Source organism: Cariama cristata, unplaced genomic scaffold (assembly GCF_000690535.1).
Source record: "Cariama cristata isolate BGI_N322 unplaced genomic scaffold, ASM69053v1 scaffold8414, whole genome shotgun sequence".
NCBI lineage: Eukaryota > Metazoa > Chordata > Aves > Cariamiformes > Cariamidae > Cariama > Cariama cristata.
Window position 1 is genome coordinate 1,372 of NW_009611219.1, and position 462 is coordinate 1,833.

At 35.1% G+C, this 462-nt stretch overlaps 1 protein-coding gene across 1 annotated transcript in view; it reads left to right on the forward strand.

Moving 5' to 3' along the window:
• ZDHHC7 (zinc finger, DHHC-type containing 7) overlaps positions 1-462 on the forward strand; it is a 12,070-nt gene that overhangs the window by 919 nt on the left and 10,689 nt on the right. The gene's annotated exons all lie outside the window — the stretch shown is intronic.

The following is a 462-nucleotide window of genomic DNA, read 5'->3' on the forward strand; positions in this document are numbered from 1 at the left end:
AAGAGCGTAGCTGTAAGAGGTCTTAAAAGTATTAATTTCTTAGGACTTTTACTCTACAATTCAAGAGTTCAAGAGATGAAATTGTTTATTTTGTACTAAAATCTATTACTCTTTTTAGGGAATAAATCTGGGGAGAGAAGGGTGAGGAGAAAAACGTCTGTCTTCTCCAGATTTTTGTGACAGTAACGGTGTATATAGAAGTTATGGCAGTGTTCAAAAACACAGCAGGGTGTTGTAGTTAATGGTTTTCTAGGTTTTTGATTTACTTCTGAGCCCACACCCAGTGATGAAATGTTACAGCCTCTACAGACTGTGACAGCTAAGAAAGTTAATGGTTTAAAGACAGATTACTTAAAAATACGTACTGGTAAAACTGTGTCTTTCTAGACCTATGTTGTTCTTTATGGATAAAACATGATAGAAACTGAGATGAATCACTACCTTTTTTTCTCCACTCCTTTC